This window comes from Centroberyx affinis, unplaced genomic scaffold, assembly GCF_046629955.1.
Source record: "Centroberyx affinis isolate AG114_WGS23_722 - 3 ecotype Tasmania unplaced genomic scaffold, CSIRO-AGI_Caff_v1 ptg001785l_1, whole genome shotgun sequence".
Lineage (NCBI taxonomy): Eukaryota > Metazoa > Chordata > Actinopteri > Beryciformes > Berycidae > Centroberyx > Centroberyx affinis.
The window spans coordinates 91,981-104,136 of NW_027280176.1; positions in this window are offsets into that span (position 1 = coordinate 91,981).

Below are 12,156 nucleotides of genomic sequence, written 5' to 3' on the forward strand. Positions count from 1 at the left end.
AATGGAGCATTTATGAATATTGGGCTGACACTTGAACAGCTGTACTCAAGGAACTGTATCTTATTTTGGATATCCAACTTGCCTCTTTATGACACTATTTCAAATGAACTTGCTGTGAATAAGCATTTTTTTTATATAATTCTGTGTCTGGCTGCTTACCTTCAAGAGGTCCAGGACCTGCTCAGTTTTTGTACTAGGGGTTACACGAATATTTCATACATTAACAAATCTGCATACATAATAGTTAATAATAAGTAATATACAAAATCTAGCTGAGCAAAATAGAAGTTGGCTCCAACACATGGTTTGACATCATTAAGGAAAGATGTGGTGTTATTGAGTTATTCACTCCTCTCTCTGTCTTCTACAGTTTCTGTAGTCAAAGATTCATGCTTACATTACCTTCTGCTGCTCGTAGGATCCAATTCAAACGTCATGTTGACAGACGTCTTCACGAATCAAATGCCACAACCCCACGATTTCACGGGGCAAACAGTTGTATTAATTGTCTGTGAAAAGTGAGTAACCAAATGCGTACGGGATAGGTGGCGGAATAGCATGGCCGGTGGGGGGTGGCACGAATCAGGCCTACAATGCAAGAAAAGTTGAAAAAGTATAACATTATGCAAGACAGCACAATGGTTGCGGCGTGAGAACCAGTCACATTAGGGCAAAACTACAAAATCTCTGAAAATCTCATGCTCTTTAAATTTGTGTTCCTATTCCATGTCGTTTTTGGACGGAAGATGGAATAAAGAATTATTAAGGCTGTGTCAGAATATCGAATTAAATTAAAAAAAACAAAAGTTATCTTAGTGACTAATCCTCCATTATCTTATCATATTATTTCTATCATAATAGTACACGCTGACAAATGTAAACAAAATGTAACAATCTTCATTGGGTAGTTTTTATGATAAAGACAAAATATTTTTTTTCCTTGCATGATAAATATGAAGGTAAATTAGCTTGCCCTAGCTTCCCGTCTGACTCTCTAGTCTGCCTCTCTGTTGTCTTTAAGTCTCTCTAGCTGCCTTCTGCTTTCATTTCTTCTTGCTTTCTTGGGCAGCCACTCACTATATAATATGTAAAATGAAAAGTCATGTTAGCAAATGAGAGAATCTGGGCTACAAGGCCACGAAAGTCACTATTAGCAGCAGCATCAAGCTAGCTAGGACTACTCAATTCGATCCAAGTTTCAGTTAGCTATATTGATTCATTGACAGCCTAAGAAATAATTGCAGGATATGTTATATATCGCCAGGTTTAAGTAATGACCGCAACTAGTCACATATTTATTAAACTAACCAATACCTATCACAGTAGTTGGCCTATTCCTGGCTCGTTGTCCTGCTCTGATAGCACAGCCATCTGGGAGTCATTCCTATGTTCCCAGGATCCTATGTTCCCTAGTTCTAGGGTTAGGGTTAGAGACCTTCAAAATCAAATAAAATGATAACCATTGGTTTTGTTGTGTTTATATAGCTGTTTTGAAACCTTGTTCCAATAAAAAAAAAACTGGATAATATTTATGAAATATTTTTACTTGAAACGGGTCAAATTTGACCCGAACACAATAGGAGGGTTAATGTGTGTTAACAGAATATTGAACTGGGGAACATAGGACCCTGGGAACATAGGACCTTGGGAACTTAGGACCCTGGGAACATAGGACCTTGGGAACTTAGGACCCTGGAACCCAGTTAAAAATGTAGGCTACATTTTCTTATTTCGTATCACTCTTGAGCACTATGTTGATCACCCACCATGATGCTCCTAACATTCAACAACTGTAATAAAATGGAGCTTTAGGCTGTTGCATTTTCTGTAGTGACACAGTTCAAGAGAGCTGCCTAGGCGTTCCCTCTGCCTTTTGGTCGAGGGAGCTTCACTCTACACTGGAGAGAGAGAGAGAGCAGCTGCTCCCTAGCGGCCAAATTAGATCAATTCCAAACCTTTTACACAAAACACAGTTCTGCTAGCTCATTCTGCTCATTCTGTGGTATGATTGCCATATGGTATTTTTTTTTTTATCCAGAGAGTAGTCAGAGCACAAGTTTTTCATTGCATTGGAATGCACTGCTTTGTTAATGCATATGACAGTAAACGACTTGAACTTGAACTTGAATTCTAGTTGTAGCTAAAACATTCGCCAGCAAAAATGATTTTTGTCAGAATAGATTAACCGTTGCGGCTAAAAACATTGCTACGACTTCAGATTCTCAGAGTTTTTACACCCAACAATATCTAAAAAAAATTTGGTGCAATTTTAGTATGAAGCAATGCAAGTGGTCATGCTTGCAAACAAGAAAAAAAATACCATATTTTCAGGGTTTTGCTGAAATTCAGACACTGCGCTTTCAAACTTTTCCATCCACTGAGCTGGTGCAATCTCAGAAATGCAGCTGAAACTCCAGTTGAGCTGTAATACCTCATGCTGACCATCATCAGTACCACAGTATAGACATTTCCAGGAGGAGAGAGAGAGAGAGGGGAGGGGGAGAAAGAGAGAGTGTGTGTGTGTGTGTGCGTGTGTGTGAGACAGAGCATGTTAGATGTTGAGATGGGAGAGTTGTTGACAGCAGTTAGCCACAGCAGATGATACAGACAAACTGTATGCTTCCATCAATGCAAGTCACACAGAAATATCCATAGCCATAATTGAGGGAAAAAAATGAAATTGATTCTGGAAATGCCTAGTGCAAAATGTGTGGCCAGACTGTCAGAATGGGCAATATTATCTGGTCACAACAAGAGTAGTCAGCCTCGCACGCAATCATGCGGCATAATCCAAGACATTCTCTTGTCTCCCAAAACTTTGAATACTTCTTCATACATAAATGCATTCGTTTAACACAACATTTTCATTTTGAGCTCTACTTTTAAGACGCCTGAATGAACGCAGAGGAGCTTGTGTGTATGTGAACGTGTTTGCTCGTCGTCTTGAGGCGATGAACGGGATTTTGTCGCTCGGCGTGACAACGGTGCTAAATGTGATCACACTAATTTGACTCTAGATGAAGTGTTCTCACCATTATGGCACTTACAGCCCGACAATGCACGAGAGACGGCGAATCCATTTCTGGGATGTAGGCAACCGGCCCGGCCGCTGTGGAAATTACACGATTTAACTGATCAGGCCGGGCCAGTCTAAGCAAGACAGGCTAGGTAATTAACAATTACTTCATCTTCGCCTGTTTAGTGGGTACATTAATTGGAGCGAGCGCCCCTTGACTGACGAGAACAAAGTAGCTAATTGGCAACAGGCTTGAGCAACAAAAGACCCCAGGCAGTTTTGACTGGCTGTCAGTAGCTACTTAGAGTAGGGAGTGTGTGTTTTTGTGTGAAGGGAACGTGTGTGTCGGTGCACGTGTGTGTGTGTGTGTGTGTGTGTGTGTGCCGTCGCGGTGGCAACGTGTTTTGTTTTTTTTGTTTTTTTTTCTCCTCTCCAAAAGAAGACATCAGCTCAAACAAACACTCGCAATTTCGTCCAAAAAGATGAAGTCACGCCGGCTTGAGAGTCAGATCAGCCCGCCCAGGTGCGTTCAGCGTCCGGACTGAGCGTGTGCAGATGAATAAAAGAACAAAGAGGCGACCTGACCCCGCCGCCGGACAGTCAGATTGGCTCGGTAAACCCCCGCTGCTGTCACCGCTAAACTCACCCCCTCGCTGTCAGATGAAAGAATTCACTCTGACTCTCCTTCTCCTCTCACACACCCAACACACACACACACACACACACACTCACACTTCTCTCAGGCGTGGTTCTCCAATTTTCTCCAAAAATTCCACGAGGACCCGAATGCGCACCCCCGAGAGAGAAAATATTCTGCTCTTTTTCGCTCACCCCAATTTTCCACCTCTCACTCAGAACCGCCGTGATTGGCTGCGGGGGAGGCGAGGCTTGGCCACGGCGCTCTTGGGTAGAACCTCCATTTTGTACGGAGCACCGCAAGCCTTCGCCTCATTTCCACCACAAAGTCCACCAAGCGTAATCCAGACACTAATGGATTATGAAGCTACCATTGGCTTTTTTTGAACCGACTTGTTCCTTTTGTTACAATCCCAACTCATTGTGTCCTGGCCTGGTTCCAGCTCTGGCTTGAGATGTTCATTTAGTTGCTGTGCTGGCCAGAAGCCAGCCAGGAATCGCTGCTGTCTGGTGAAAACCTTGTATCTCCAAAAAACTTCTCAGGAACTCAGAAGGAACAGCTTTATTTACAGATTTAACCCCATGAATTGAGTTTATTCTAATGGGTTTAGAAAGAGTTAGTCAGCTTTATTTACAGCTTTACCACCATAAATTGAGTTTATTCTAGAAAGAGTTTCATAAGTACATTTTCTCAACCCGTAGAGCAGTGGTTCTCCAAGGGTTCCCAGCAAATTAATGAAATGATAAATTTCACCATTATTTCATTTACATGAAGTTAAGACAGTTAGGGAATGTAGAAGAATGGCTGTTTTGATCATAGCTTCACTGTTATCTCTCTACCTACAATACAGATAGTCATGGAATTCTGGACAAAATCATATCTGACAATAACAATATTCTCAGATTTCGGTCAGAGAGAGAAAATCATCTCATCAAATTGGGGTCCGTGGCTCTAATGTGGACTAAAGTAGGGGTCCATGATATGAAAAAGGTTGTGAATCACTGCCATAGAGCAGTGGTTCTCAACATGGGGTCCAAGGACCACCAGGGGTCCTTGAGGGCATCCCAGGGGGTCCCCAGCAAATTGATGAATCGTTAAACTTCATTATTTCATTTACAAGAACAATTATAGAATGTAGGAGACTGACTATTTTGATCATAGTTTCACTGTTATCTCTCTACCTACAATACAGATAGTCATGGAATTCTGGACAAAATCATATCTGACAATAACAATATTCTCAGATTTGGGTACGAGAGACAAAATCATCTCATCAAATGGGGGTCTGTGGCTCTAATGTGGACTAAAGTAGGGGTGCTTGATAGGAAAAAGGTTGTGAATCACTGCCGTAGAGGAGCATGCGAACATGAAAATCTATCACAAATCCTAATTGGAGTTACGAGGTTTGTAAGAACCCTGACAGCTCGTAACTTAATGCAAAACAACTACTGTATTGCCTTGTTTGCTATAGAATGTGTGTGGGTGCGGAGAGGGTGTCTGTGTGTGTGTGTGTGGCTGTTGTTCGTGATGGTGTTGGGGGGGGGGGGGGGGGGTGCGAGAGAGAGAGAGAGAAAGAGAGGGATAATCATTTTCAAATCCAGGCTGTTTTCAATTAGGATCCGCGCCTCCCAGGGAGCCGTTGGGATCGCAGCTCGGAGGCCAACGATTCAATCATTTGAATAATGCATCGCGGCTGTTTTATACATTTTAGCGAATGCAAAAACAGCTTGTCCTCCCACACGGGGCTACCGGCTTCCTCTCCCCGGTCTCCCCGGTTCCCGCGCGCCGCATTCGTTACGGCGTCAACGGAGAGAGAGAGAAGGGCGGTACGTTTTCACAGGGGCATCAATTCACGGGAGTGTATCTATGTTCCCAGGGTCCTATGTTCCCAAGGTCCTATGTTCCCAGGGTCCTATGTTCCCAAGGTCCGATGTTCCCAAGGTCCTATGTTCCCAGGGTCCTATGTTCCCAAGGGTCCTATGTTCCCAGGGTCCTATGTTTCCAGGGTCCTATGTTCCCAGGGTCCTATGTTCCCAGGGTGCGATGTTCCCAAGGTCCTATGTTCCCAGGGTCCTATGTTCCCAAGGGTCCTATGTTCCCAGGGTCCTATGTTCCCAGGGTGCGATGTTCCCAAGGTCCTATGTTCCCAGGGTCCTATGTTCCCAAGGGTCCTATGTTCCCAGGGTCCTAAGTTCCCAAGGTACTATGTTCCCAGGGTCCTACATTCCCAGCGTCCTATGTTCCCAAGGTCCTATGTTCCCAGGGTCCTAAGTTCCCAGGGTCCTATGTTCCTAAGGTCCTAAGTTTCCAAGGTCCTATGTTCCCAGGGTCCTATGGTCCCCAGTTCAATATTCTGTTAACACACATTAACCCTCCAAATTTGACCCGTTTCAAGTTAAAATATTTCATAAATATTATCCAGTTTTTTTTATTGGAACAAGGCTTCAAAACAGCTATATAAACACAACAAAACCAATGGTTATCATTTTATTTGATTTTGAAGGTTTCTAACCCTAACCCTAGAACTGGGGAACATAGGACCCTTTGTCATGTTCCCGTTATGTGCCACATAAATCTGGGAACATAGGAATGACAAATTCACGCGAGGGATTGCGCTGCTTCCCAGTATTGGACGCTTGATAGGCGTGCTTCGATATTGGTTCCTCGCTGCACCTGATTGGACGAACAGGCTGTCACTCGCTGGGCTGGGTCTGCCCCCCGGATTTCAAACTGGAAAAACATGGCAGCTCTTTTGCGAACTTTTCTCTTATTACGAAAATAGTTCACCGAAATGTGTTTCTGAAAACATTCGAGGCGAGAAATAAGCCGTGCAGCTGCTGAATCTGTCTTCGTTTTAGATTGACAGCATTTAGTTTAAAAGTTCGTACGCAAGTTTCAGGAGTTTCCAGAGGCGGCAAGTCGCGCTGGACCAAGGTTATTATAGTTTTGCATTTTTCATTAGTTTTTATTTTTATTTCGTTTTGACGTTTTGTTTTCAATTGCAGTTTAGTTTTAATTAGTTTTTAAAGTGGGTTTGCTAGTTTAGTTTTTATTTTTGGAAAATGCTTAGTTTTAGTTTCGTTTTTATTAGTTTCAGTGTTAGTTTTAGTCTTTTTTTGTAATATGGGGTATTTGTCAGGCGCGAGATTCAAAAAGCTAAAAAAAAATAAATTGATAGATAGATTTCATATCCACCCAAAATACTAGACTTATGTATGAAATAAATTGACAAAGACAAAATTTAAGACATTTTCTCGTTAGTTTTGTAAACACACAATACAGTTTCAGTTAGTTATCCTTTTTTTTGTAAAGCCTCGTTTTTATTTTTATTTCAGTTAACGAAAATGTTTTTCCACACCTAGTTGTCGTTATTGCGTTAGTTTTCGTTAACGATAATAACCTTGCGCCGGACGCCCCTGATTTGCATAAAATAGCCTAGACCTCAACTTTATGCAAATGTCGAGAGGCTCAACGCGACGCCCCCCGGTCTCTCGAAACGCACCGCGGCGCTCCCAGAATGCATTGCGCGGCTGCTTACATAGAAGACAAACAAGAAGCGTGGAAATGACGGATCCTGCGGAAAACGTACCAGAACCCATCTGAGGAGCACTCGGCACACCTGGAGTGCACTTTAAGGCAGAGTGTCTGCTTTGAATGCGGCGTGCGTGCGCGTGCGATCGTGTTTGAGTGCGAGCCATTTTGCGAAAATCAAACATCCGAGTCTGCTGGGTAATACCTGTAATCCTGTAATACCGCTGGTGAACAATGAGAACTGATCCTCTTGCCGGCTAATCTTTCAGAGAAAAGGCTCCTGAATCCCCCTCTCTCCTCGTCCGCCCCGACGCTGCTGCTGTACACAGTGGACTTACACGCACACACACACACACACACACGCACACACACACACACACGGCGTCATTGTGCCCCTGCAGACACAGATGACCCGGTTCCTTCTGGTTTTAGTCTTTGTCAGAACTTGCGAATCTGGGTTAAGAGATGAAAGGAAGTGAGAGGGGAAATAAAAGGGGGGAAAGTAGAGAATGTGAGAAGTAGGGGGGAAGGGGGGAGGGAGAGAGAGAGAGAGAGAGAGAGATGGTCATGGGAGTGTGTTTGAGATGCTGGAGGGATGTTCTGCAATGCATCTTTTCCAGTAGATGGACCACAGAAATATGAAGAATATGATACGCAATATGGACGAGTGGGATATTGTAGTAGAGGGTGAAGCCACTTACACTCATTTTAACCCCACCTTTTTATTTGCTTAATACTGTTTACCCACCTCTTTTTGGCTGATATAAATCTTTATGATGCAAATTATATACATTTATAGAGAAAGATTATGCAAGTTAAATGAAGATAGGGACTTTTAAGAATTAAAATGCAAGAATCAATGCTTTTTCTGAATGCATTTTTGCTCATATGGGTGGTTGTTTGCCTTATGATGATCATCTAATGGAGGTCCTAGTTTACCCTCCTTTTTATTTATCATATCACTACATCACTGGATATTGGGTTAAAGGGGGGGGGGGGGGGGGGGGAATGGGGGGGCATGTGGTGAAAGATGAAGGCAGGAATAGGCGAGGCCGATAGACAGAATAGAGGTGCGAGGAAGAGGAGGATGGTGTTACGATGCTGCTAACAGGCCATGTGTGTATGTGTGTGTGGGGGGTGGGGGGGCGGACGGCGACAATACATCACCTCCACCCTCCTCTCCTGGATTAGAAATCCGGCTGCTTAAATTAGGAAGGGGAGGAGTTATTTTTAGCACCCATTTGCCCCGCCATCCCTCCTTCCTCCATTCTTCCCCCCTCTTTCTCTCGGAGAGGCATTAATTACCAGCCATCCGCTTGGCCTAATAATACCCCATACTAATGCCTCCTGCATGCTGGGGGCCATAATACTGTACATACATTAACATGTGTACACACTGGCCCGTCCTCCTCGCTCCTTTTCATATTCTCACTCAGCAACAGGCTCAGAGAGTGGACAAAAGATCTCTGTATGGTATCATAATGTAAGCCCATTTATGCAATATCTGATTTAAAGATGATTCTTGATTTTAATGTGTATATAATTGGTGTATAATGTATGTAATGTGTAATAACTCATGTATATAATGTAACCTGTTACACCAACAACTCCATATTTATTCCAGCATCTTTGCACTCTGCACCATTGCACTATTGTCCTAGTGTTGTTTACATATATATATGTATATATATATACTTTTTTATATATAGATTAGATGTTTAGGTTTACCTCTGTTCATCTTGTTGTCCTTGTTTTTAGCTGTATATTTATTCTGTGTAAGAACGTTGAGAGCAACGAAAAACTGGAATCAAATTCCTTGTATGTGTACATACTGCCAATAAAGCTGATTCTGATTCTGAAAAATTGTGTTTTCATGTATTTTTACATAAAAATCTCATCACTTTTACATCCTAGAAAATATATTTTAAGCGATTATTTCATGGGGCGCCAGTAGGTGTATGCAAAAATTCCAACTAATACAATCACAGATTTTTTTGAATGTCCAGATCCTTATTTTTTATTTTGTCTCCATCTTTGTTGCTCAGCGCTCATTGCTGTGGCGTTTCTGTACTGCACTTCCCAGAGATCACCTGTCAATCAAACAGTGTGGGCGGAGCTTGGAGTTTCTGTTGATGCAGTTTGAGTTTCTCTTTTCTTTGTCTGTTCAGTCATGGTGGCTATCGCTGCTCATGCCGACTACCCAGTTCTTCTTCTATTTATTCCGAACAAACGGGAAACGTAAAACGCATCACTTCCTGTGCGGCAGAGGATTTTTCCCAGGAAAGAGCTACCAGACACTGTGTTTAGAACAGCAAATGCAAAAGCTTTCATGAACCGGCTGTAGGTTGAATCACAGTTGTGTTACATCAGTCAGAGCAAATGTTGCAAATTGCTACTTCAAACAGAAATTATTTTCTCAGCCAAAATGATTCTGGTTGTGGAATGATTTGAGGTTTTTAAAGGTATGAAGTGGCAAAGGAAATAACATGGCTGGTGGTTCAGTGGGAGATTATTGACTAAGCGTTTCAAGCCGTGGAACATCTCAGGGGAAAGAAAACCTGAACGGTGAAAAGTTCGATTTCCTCCGCTGTTGTTTCCCCTGGTGTCACTGGACAGAGAGAGGATGAGAAAATTATGCAAATTAATAGTGCGTTCTATAACCAGACATGCCTCTTTGTGTGTGTGTGTGTGTGTGTCAGAAAGTAGTCTGAGGAGAGACAGTAAACACACAAGCCACTTCACACACACACCTACTACATGAGACAGCAATACCATATCAGAGCTAATGCTCCCAATGCCACAGTTTTCACTCTCCCTTTATTCATCCATTTTCTTCTCATCTTTCATCTCTTCCCTTTCTCGCTTTACCTTTTCCGCAAGCAGCCAACAGGAACGCATGAATCGATTAAACCGCACCTCTCCTTCCCTATCTTTTTTATTCACACGCCTCTTTCTCTCCCACTTTTCCATCTCTGACTCATCTCCTGCTCCTCAACAAATCCTCTTATACTATTTTGCTTTCAAAGGCATTGGATATGAAGGGTTACATGTTGGTGAACCTACATTCTTACCATATATATAGCCCAGTAAATACATTACCTTGCATGTGGTAATATCTGGAACGAGCACTACTAACTGCCTTCTGCTCCACTAACCTATCTCCATCACTGGAATACTGTAGTTTGCATGCTGGGTTTCCTAAAGCTCTGCTGCCACCTAGCCACCGCCTGCTGCATCGCTACAACCTGACACAAGGCAAGTCAATAAAAATGGATTACAGGCGAGAGAGAGAGTGTGAATATGATGGCCCTTATCTTCGACGGGACCCGTGTAAATCAGCATGTTAATATGTGCCCCCGTTCTCGGGAAATCCAGTTTGTTCACAGAGTGTACTTGCACAAACACCTCAGGTTCTGTAACTGTGGCTTAATAATTTAGACCGGCCCGCCTCCCCAGTGGCTGGAGGCCCTTTCCATTTCATAAATCCTGCAGAATATCAATTCCACTCACTATCAATGATGGATGAGGCACGGATTGGAGGCAGTGCACGTTCCATTAGCAGCCAATTGGGCATGGTCAAAGACATGGCCGGATTCTAGTGTGTGCGTGTGATGTGTGTGTGTGTGTGTGTGTGTGTGAAGTCGTGAATTGCATTTACTCTTATTACTGTAATTGAGTAGCTTTTTTGTGCACTGGCACTTTTTTGAGTGTTTTTTTCGAGCCAGTAGTTTTACTGAAGTCGTATCCTTCGCTACGTTTTAAATCACTTTCATTACAGAGAACAAATGTAGGTTTTCCATAAGCAATGATTCAGAAGCTCGACAAATCATGAGCTTGAAATTATAAGCTTACATTTTGGGGTTACATATTTAAAAAGATAGAAAGTACATAATGGTTTTGCCAGCTGGTTTGTCAAACCCTTAATGCTCAATAACTCAGAACTATACCAAGAATTATAAATTGGCTGATTATGGAACCAATAACAATGAATGGTTAAGCTGAGAAGAAAAGAGTAATTTGACTTTACTTTTTCCACTTTTTCCTTTCTCTTAAGTAGATTTTTACACCAGTAACTTCTACTTAAGTAAAAGCAAACTTCAGCAAAGCAACAGTACTTCTTCTTGAGCAGCAGCAGCAGCATGTCTTTTTCCACCCCTGGTTGTTGTCGATACGACTAGATGAAACTTTAAAGATCCCCGAGGGGGAAACCGGGTAGAGACTGAGACAGCGGGAACACATCTGAGAGAAAGAGAGTTGATTCCAGGGAGACACAACAAGAAAAGTGAGCTGCTGGTGAGTGAGTCTGAGGATTATACCTCTCAAAACTTGGCCAAGACCTGTGGTAGCCAAACTTATTTGTTTTCTTCAGCAAGATCACACGGAAGAATATGCTTCATGTTTGGAAGGTTACATTTTGTACCTCGTCTCCAAAAGAAGGAAAAATGAGGGACCAAAATTAAGGAAATGTTAATTCTCCCTCACTTGACATATAAGTTAGAAAGGAAACTCACTTCGTTTGACTGTACCATCGTTACACGTCAAGAAATCCAACTCAGATCTCCCTCCCTTTGTCCCACATCTTCCATAAAAGCCACATGGGGGCATCTTGGTGGCTCAGTTGATAGTGCAGAGGCAGAGACTAAAATTTTTCGAGATACCCCTACCCAGGGTAGAACAAAGCACAACCATGATTTCCTAAATTTGTTAAGTATCCCTGTTAAGAAGTGGATGGTTGCATAAAAATAATTCACTAGACAAAGTGAGCCACCGCCGCTGAAAACACCAAATTGATATTTCTTTACAGTTATGAATTACAACCTTCTAAATACAGAGGAGCCCCATAAAACTCCTTTGGTGAATTCAATATATACTTTTAGATATCTATCCAATAAAAGGAGTTACGAAGTCAGTTACACTTTGCATTTGTACATATGGTCCTGCCTTTCAGACAGACATCCTGTTTGTCATGTTT